Source organism: Panthera pardus, unplaced genomic scaffold (genome assembly GCF_024362965.1).
Source record: "Panthera pardus isolate Hobbes unplaced genomic scaffold, ASM2436296v1 HiC_scaffold_16, whole genome shotgun sequence".
Taxonomy (NCBI): Eukaryota; Metazoa; Chordata; class Mammalia; order Carnivora; family Felidae; genus Panthera; species Panthera pardus.
The window spans coordinates 79,040,363-79,048,456 of record NW_026526721.1 but is presented as its reverse complement, the minus strand read 5'-3'; the positions used below and the strand labels follow the sequence as shown (position 1 = coordinate 79,048,456).

Genomic DNA, 8,094 nt, shown 5'->3' with positions numbered 1-8,094 from the left:
ACCGGACAGTAGAGAAGCTGGGAGTTGTGCAAGAGGGGAAGCAGGGCATTAATGCCAGTCACTTAGGAGGCTCCAAATTCCTGCTGAGGGCAGGACTTACAGCAGGGCCCAGAGACGCTAGGCTCCCATAAAAGTTTTTAAAGGAGTCAAAGGCGGAACCAGGGACAAAGGAAGAGTGAAAGTAGACTCCTTTCCTTGCACAGGATCAGTAAAGTGGGGTTAGCAATTTTTGCAGGTACTCATAAGCCAGTGTGTCTGTCCTTTTCTGTTCAGGGCCAGGACAAATGTTATACCCCCGGCTGCTACAGGGCACCCCTTCTCTTTGCCCCAGACGGTAGCCTGAGCTGCCAGCATTGCAAGTCTCACGAGTGAAGGAGGGGTCTCGTACAAGGGGAAGGGTCACAAACCAAGGAGGTGGAAAACCCAGTTCAAGCCCCCGGCTGCCCCTTGCCAGGCCAATGACTCTGGGAGTGGTCACATCATTTGTCAGATCTTCAGGCTCTTCCTCTCTAACGAGAGGAGAAAGCATCTGTCCCATAGAGCACACGAGGCTCAGAAGTCATGAGGGATGTGAAAACGCTTTGCAAACTATACAAATATGAGAACCTATTAGTAGAAAACCCACCCGTCTGATTTTGCAAGCTCAGACAGAAAGAGCCTCCTATTTAAGGAATGGCATGATCCCATGAATGGGGTATGACTTGTGGTTAGAAGAAAAATGAACACTGAAGATGGTCCCATGCAGATGACAGAGGAGAACTTTCGAACTTCTAGTTTGAGTCAGTCCCTGGTAGCTGTGAGCAGCGACGTGCTGGTAAATGTTTAATGCCTGGTTCCCTGGGATGGAAAAGCCCTGAATTGTAGCATTTGCTGATTTCCATGGGGTACATTCTTGCACCATGGCTGATTTCAAGCTAGCAATGTGACATCACTAAACCATGAAGTAAAAAAAAAAGTTGCTCACGATTGGCTTTCACTAATGGGGGCAAGCCAGCTGCGGCACACCACGGAAACTTTGCTGACAGCTTAGAGGAGGATGATGAACTTCGGAAGCCTTCTTGACACATGGGGCTAGCGTTTTAACAGAGCCACAGTGTCTCCTCCTCCAATCATCCAAAAAATGGAAATTCTTATTTTTGTATTTGGCATTTTTATAGCAAATCATAACTGCAAATCTCTTGATGGACATTGTTGAGCTCTCAAATATAGTGCTATCATTCTTAGCAATGTTCCTCAACTTTCAAATCTGATAACCTAAGAGATCAGCAAGCAAGCTGGAATGGAACATAGCATGAATGGAGCCAGAAAACCTGAGATCCAGCGGTAGCAAGCCCATCTGTGTGACCTTGGACATACAGGTCACCTCACTGCCCTCTCTGAGTCTCAGTTTCTGCATCTGTAAAATGGGAATAGTCCTGCCTCACAGGACTATTGTGAGGTCACAGGAAATAATGCAAATCTGAGAGCTTTGAGAACCGCAAAATCCTATTTGGCCATGAATTATTATTATTTATTTCAAATAGTGATTGCGAGAGGTTATCTTTCATAATAATTATCAACCTATGCTGTGTTGGCCAGGTCCTGCACAGGAATGAGCACCCTCCACCTAGACACCTTCCAGTGTCCCTGCCAAGAAGAGTCACTCTCAGGTGGGGCCTGTGTGGCACGAGAATGCCCCCCAGGGGTCTGTGGGGTAGCTCAGCTCTATTGTACCAGGCCCAGGAGCATTGGAAACTGCTTGTGCCCACAAAGCTCCACATCAAACAGCACGTGGAGGTTAAAAGCAAGACTGAGCCCAAGTTCTGCCCATGTAGAGCTGTAACAGTACCACTAAGGAGCTAGGCAATGGGGACTGCTGGAAAAATTTCCCCAGCCAACTTAGACCATCTTTGAGGCAGGGTGTTTTTGGGGTGATGGCAGGGGGAAAACTGAGGAATATGCATTTTAAACAAGTGCCAGTTAATTCAGATGCACTGGACAAAAACTCTATGATGGGAAACTTGATGGAGGGAAGCAAAGAAAGGGTTCTCCATGGATAGGGTGCCAGGTGCTTGATAGAAAGCAATACCTCTTAAAGGAAACCATGGTTATGCAAGAGACCCATTTCTTGGTTGGGCTTCTTCCTTCCCTTAATATAATATCACTGTCTCCATCCACCCACACACGCACAGGGGGATCAAGGTACGCTGGTCAAGCACACAGTAGGTGGTCCGCTGAGGGCTTTGCAACAGCAAAATCATTCATTGTCTGCTTCCAGCTCCTACCAAAGCTTAGCTCGGAGAGATGATCTCAGAGAGATTTATCTAAAGCACAGTCTGTCGACCCACTCTAGATATGTTAAAGGAAAAGTCCATTGATCCCTGTGTCACTAGTCAACACACCCTAGATTCAACCTCAGCATTCTATTTTTTTCCCTCCACCTATTCGGTCAACAAAAACTCATCAGACTCTATCTATGTCAGGCACATGCACAGGGCTGGAAATCTAGGATGCGTGGGATTGCATTTCTGTCTTGAAGGAGTTGATATTCTTGGAGAATTCAGAAACTAAGCAGTGACAGCAGCACACGGTAAGTATAAGTGAGATACTCCAGGTACTGAGGGATACAGAGGAAGCAGAACCAAATTGTGGTGAGCATTGAAAGGAGATCAGAAAAACTTGCCAGAATGGAGGACACCAGGCTTCCAAAGAAAGGGGGATTTCTAGGAAGAAGGAATTGCTTGTACAAAGCACAGAGACGTGAGCAGGGGGGTATCCTGAGAGAACAAGTGTCTTGTGTTAGAGACTATATATGAGGTGTGGCAGCAGCTGGGGCTGGGAAGTGAGCATGTGAAGAGCCTCATCGGCCATGTCAGGAGTTTAGACTTCACCTTCAAGACAAGGTGCAGCCTTGGCAAGGTTTTGAGGAAGATTAGGTTTGCATTTTTTATAGATCAGTCTCTAGACAGGCAGTATGAAGAACGGGTTGGAATAATAAGAAGGCAAGTTAAGGAGCCATTGCAGTAGACCAGGTGAGAAATGGGGCAGCTTTGGCCCAAAGTAATGGTGTTGGAAGTGGAAAGGAGAGGAGGCATTTAAAGAAAATCAAAGACACAGAGTCCCCATGATTGCCTAGGCATAGTATGGAGGTTGGGGGACGAGTCATCTAAACAAGCTGACATTTGTCTGGCAAAGGCAGCTTGTATATGTGATGCTTTAACAGAGATAATGAATACAGGGGGATGAACTAATTTCAGAAAGAAGTTAACAAGTTCAGTCTAGAATATGTTCAGGTGGCTTTGGAATATGTAGGTAAAGAAATTTTATCAGTAGTTATTATGAGCCTGGAGTTCAAAAAGGGAAAGGAGATGGAAATGTCAGAACTTTCCTGCATTAGATGTAAAAGTCTTGCTATAGACATGTTCTTCATCCCTGAGGATTACCCAATATTAAATTCCTTTCAAAACCGGTGCCAGAAAAGAATTCCAACAATCAGGACACCCCCTTCAATCAGAAAAGGAAAATTATGTCAGTCATCACATTTACCTTTCTTCGCCTTGCCTACCAGGAAGCTCAGAGTTATATGTAACGCTCAATTGCAATAACTCTACTAAGTCTTATAATTAACATATTTGCTTTCTTACCATTTTCAGGGCTTTAGGTTTTTATTTACAATATGGCATCCTCAGTGTATGTCCCATATTAGAAGTTGCCTCTGCCTCCGTTTGGAAATAGAAAGTATGTTTTCACTGAGGTTGGGCCCTACCCACTTCGAACATGTTTTAAACTCCTGAGAAGGAGTTTTTCTTTACAGTCTATGAGAGTAACTATTTTTCCCCAGGGTACAAGAGAGAAAACAAAAACAAAAACAAAAGCAGCCCTCTTCAGAAAGGGAATTGATCCTCTGGGACCAGTTAGAGCCAAGGGGGCCAGAAGCTCACAGGTCATTACAGAAAGCTAGAGCCATTGATTCAAAAAAAAGAGAATCCAAAAGGTATGAGGAGCAAAATGTGAGCAGAGGAGTTCCAGCCCAGCTCTTTCCGCCCGCTCAGCTGAGCGGCACCATTTACTCCCAACATGAGGCAGGGCTACAGCATAAATAGCATCATAGAGGGTTTGGACAGAAGTCCTTTCAGGTTATTAAGGACTACCTTTAGCCTTTGAGGGAAAAGAATATGTCACAATATGAGCAACTGTTGTATTTTCTAAATGCTCTTACATCACTATCTAACTTAATCCCTTTCAGTGTTCTGACAGGCAGGTAGGGCAGGAACTGTGGTTATTCACACTTTAACAGCTATGTGTCCTCTTGCCTAATGTTTCTTGGAGCCACATTTAGGAAAAGAACGCCGGGCTGGGCTTACTTCCCTCCACTGAGACATTTCATAGTTAAGAAAGTATAATAACAAGACTAAACGTGATGCTCTCTGATTTTCACCCAGAACATTCAGCTTCTGGAGCACTGCTGTCCCCAGCACAGTATGCCACCCCCAAGGTCAGCTGGGGAAGGTTTCTTGTCTCTGCTTCGTAGCTACCGATGCTGAGTCTCGGGGAGGTGCATTAGTAAGTAGTGTTCCCTCTGAGCAGGAGTTGTAGCAATCAGCACTAAGACCCAGTGCTCTTGGGATGCTTCCCCACCGTGGGTCCTCTGAAGCTTTCAGAGGGAGGCCCCACTTCAGGCTGCAACACCTCATTCACTGGCATAGTAAGATGCTAATGATAGAAACCCCCAAATGGACAGTTCAAGCTAATTTGAATTCCCTCTTCACTAATTAATGCGGCCGCTTGGTCCCCCGCCATTAGTAGTGGGCGAGGGCCCCTTCTTTCCTTCGGATAGAATCACCTGCCTCTGGGGCGCCTGGGTGGCTCAGTCGGTTAAGTGTCCGACTTCGACTTAGGTCATGATCTCGCGGTTGGTGAGTTCAAGCCCCGCATCGGGCTCTGTGCTGATGGCTCAGAGCCTGGAGCCATATAAAAAAAATAAAAATAAAAAAGAATCACCTGCCTCCAGTTTCGCCAGGGAACAGGCCTCAGAGCAGTCAGGCAACCCGAGAGCAATCAGAACAATCTTCATAGGAGTCGATGAAAATTAGGACAGTGGAAAATCAATAGGTCTCACTAGGCCAGGCTCAGAAGGTTTTCTTAGCCATGTGGCCTTAGGCAAGTCACTTCACCTCTTTGAATCTCAGTTCTGTCTGCAACATGGGTCAATAATAACCTCTGTCCTTCCTCAGTTCATAGGCTGCTTATGAAGATCATAACTGTGCATTATTAGCATCTGGTAAATAGGGATATGAGGAGTACTGAGTTCCATCTGTGCAGGAAGCTCCAAAACTGTAACTCAAGGGGCAGGGAGGTGGCATGGGAAGTGGGTAGCACAGGCCTCGGGGGTCAGGTGCTACTGAGCTGGGCACACACGGCGTGGCTAGGTTAGTGATAAGAGAGACACTGCAGCGACATACACAGCCACACAATGACCCCTTTCCACATACACCCAGGCGGACAACGGTCGTTAGAAAATACGGCCAGAAATTCCTTTTAAAGAATCAATTACTTCAACAATTGTAGTCGGCAAGGGAGACGCAAGTTGTATGCTTCCTACAATCAATCAATCCCATAAACCTTTTGAAACTTGAGTCAGAGAATTTGTAAGATGCTAAATAACACACATGTTTAAACCATGACAGCTGAGAGGTGGGGAAGACACGCTAGTCCCTTTAACACATATAAATGAAAATATCACCCTGGTTTTTGCAGAGTTATGAGGAACTGTCAGTTTTCCACTAGGAGACCAGAGTCTAAAAATCATAGACAATAAAGCCAGAAAACCTCTGAGAGGCCACTTTTCTAATTTATCCTCCCCTCACCCATTTTACAGAGAAGGAGAGTAAGACTCAGAGAGACGGGGCCTGCTTCCAGTCATACGACAGGGTAGAATCAGATGGCAGCATGAGTTGTGTCCCTTGATGCGTTTAATCCAAAACACATTTATGACGACCTACTAATTTTTTTCTAGGGAAACAAGGATGAATAAGCCAGAGTATCCACTTCCAAGAAACTGAGTCCATTAGGGGAGATTAACATTATGCAGCTGACTCTGGTACAAAAATGATATGTGTGATATTAACAATGATCCAGAGTGCAATGGGGACACAGAGTTCAGAGCGGTCCGTTCTGCCAGAAAAGGCCCCACCCAGGAGTTGGTATTTGAGTGCATTGAGTGGAAGAGTATCCTGGGCAGAGGGAACAGAGCAAGCTAAAGCGAGGGGCCGCAGGAAGAATATAACGTGTTCTAAGAGCCACGCACAAAGAGTTTGAAACCGCTGGAGGGTTTATAGAAAGTGCTTCAGCACAATCTTGGGGGATGTCAACAGCTCTCAGCTGCCACCCTCCACCTCATTTGGCACGCTCCCTGAGGCTGTGGCCTGTGTCCACCTAATGGGCCAGTACAACACCTGGCCAAGTGCCGATGGCATTGTGGGGCTTAATGAATTCCCTTTGAAGATGAGAGGACTGCGAGGGAGAGAAGAATTTGCCACTCAAGTGAGTCAACTGGAACGGAAGGTGTGTCCGGCCACTCAGGCCCAGCTCTCTGGCTAGTCGACTAGACAGCCCGGGCCACCTCCCCTGGGTCCATGGGGTTTTACTAGGGAACATCAAGTCTTTTTTCAGCAAGTAGTTCCTAAGCCACAACACTTCTGGCTCATCCTGTATTTGTAGTTTTACCAACATAATTGATCCCAGAGCTAGGTCTCCGCCATACCCATTGGTTTCCTAGGGAGTGATGGTATATTTAGGCTGCTTTTAGAACACCAACACAACCCAGCCTCCTGGAGATAGCATGGAAGGACATGTAAGAGGCAGACTTAAATAGTCCTGAGCTGCGTAGTCATCCTTTTGGGTTCTCTGAGCTTCCTGTCCTGAGCTAAGGTTTTTCTCCTGGGGTTAGCTGAGGCACCAAGAGATAAACAAAGCTTTAAAGGGACTCTCCCCATTGGAAAGCTGCACTGGAACCCAAGACGCTGCTTCGCCCTACCTTCCGATGAGTGTGTCCAGCCTTCCAGTGAGTACACCCCCGTGTAGACTCTCTGAGGTGTGTGTGGGGCGGGGGGAGGAAAGACCACACGAGCCTGAAACTTCTCTAAAATGCCCTTCTTCATACGTTGGGTCTACAAAATGTCAAAACAGCCAGGTAAATCACGCTAGGATTCATCATGGCAGTGGGCAACCAGTCAACCCTGATATTTAACTCTGAGCCACCCAAACAACTCTTGGTGACTAAGGTTTTTTCCACTTACACCGGATTCTTCTGCTTTCACCACACAATTATATTAGCAAATGAGATCCCTGAGTAAGCAAAATAGGCCCTTCACACACACATTCCTTAGCCTACTACAGATAATTCAGAGCCAGGGAACATTCATTCACATAAGCTTTTCAAAATACACCTCCAAGCCATTTTCACCATGGAATTGCTGTGATCTCAAAAATCAAGCGTGTGCAAAAGCAGGCAGCCAGTGGTTTGCAAGAGAATGAGAACTGAGCAATGAACAAAATTAACACTTACAACTTATGTAACCGACAAAAGATTAACACCCAGAATATGGGGGAAGGAGGAGGCCCCTGCACATCCATAAGAAGGAGAAACAACAGAAATAAATTGGCAGCCTTTATGAACATTCACATCGCAGAAAAGGAAACGATCCTTAGGGTACGGAAAGATGTTCGGCTTCGCTAATAATCAAAGAAATGCAAATTTGAAAATTAAGAGATGCCATTTCACACCCATCACATTGGCCAAAATTTTTAAAGTCTGATGATGCGAAGTGTTTATATGAAGAATATGAAACAACAGCAAAGCACAAACGCACTGATGATAGAACTGGAGAGAAATTTGGTAATATCCACCAAATTTGAGACTACCTATATCTTACCCACCAAATTTGAGGCTACCTATATCTTATCTCACAGGTATTCCACTCTCAGATATACAACTGAGAGAAACTCTTTCTCTGTATGCAAAGAGCTTTACACAAGGATGTTCACTGCATCATTGTTTACAGGCGAGAAAAGAACTTTAAAGCTCCATTAGTAGAGAAATGCTCAATAAATTGT

At 45.5% G+C, this 8,094-nt stretch overlaps 1 long non-coding RNA gene across 1 annotated transcript; it reads left to right on the top strand.

Moving 5' to 3' along the window:
* The first annotated feature begins 1,421 nt into the window (after positions 1 to 1,421).
* LOC128777411 (uncharacterized) lies at positions 1,422 to 7,891 on the top strand. Its single transcript, XR_008422677.1, has 3 exons — positions 1,422 to 1,649; positions 2,463 to 2,569; positions 5,996 to 7,891. It is a non-coding gene; the product is annotated as an uncharacterized LOC128777411 (long non-coding RNA).
* The last annotated feature ends 203 nt before the right edge of the window (positions 7,892 to 8,094 follow it).